Here is a 704-nt window from a genome sequence, read left to right as displayed (position 1 = left end):
ATATATATATATATATATATATATATATATATATATATAGAGAGAGAGAGAGAGAGAGAGAGAGAGAGAAGGCGAGATCGAAGTTGCATCAGCCCGTTAATTTAACTGTTGTTACATAGTGCTTGTTACAGTTGCAGAATCTTTTGGTCACTGTGATGTTGGGATAAGTACTAGTAGCTCAGTCTTTGATCTCATCACTTCTCACTTTTAGTCGCTTGTTTTTTCTTTCTACAATCTCTCTATTCTATTCATTTTCTTTAACTTTTTTTTTCCTGATTCTGGCACGTCTTTATTTTATTTTAACCCCGCCCCCTCCTTATATACTGACACCCCCTTTTTTAAAAAAAATATTACTTTCCACATATTTCTTTGGTGATTATTCCAGCTTCCTCAAAGATTGCGAAGTGTGTGTTTGTGTGTGTCTGTATGCGTGTGTGAAAATGTAGATATACTCTGGTACGCGCGCGCGCGCACCAACACATATATACACGCGCGCAATCACATACACAGTATATTCATATACTAGTAGCTATATATATATATATATATATATATATATATATAGTGTGTGTGTGTGTTCCACCAACAGTGTTAGCCGGATAAACTACTCATCGATTTCAGCTGATAGTAATGTTACAATAACAACATTAACACAACACTACTACTACTACTACTGCTGCTGCTGCTACTACTACTACTACTAC

General features: G+C 35.2%; 1 long non-coding RNA gene across 1 annotated transcript in view; it reads right to left on the bottom strand.

Annotated features, from left to right (window-relative positions):
* The window catches only part of LOC106875474 (uncharacterized), a 13,218-nt gene that overhangs the window by 9,783 nt on the left and 2,731 nt on the right, over positions 1–704 (bottom strand). The window lies entirely within an intron of this gene.

The sequence above is a fragment of the Octopus bimaculoides genome, chromosome 3 (assembly GCF_001194135.2).
Source record: "Octopus bimaculoides isolate UCB-OBI-ISO-001 chromosome 3, ASM119413v2, whole genome shotgun sequence".
In the NCBI taxonomy this organism is placed as follows: Eukaryota; Metazoa; Mollusca; class Cephalopoda; order Octopoda; family Octopodidae; genus Octopus; species Octopus bimaculoides.
The sequence above is the reverse complement of the archived record's forward strand: the minus strand, read 5'-3'. Positions and strand labels throughout refer to the sequence as shown.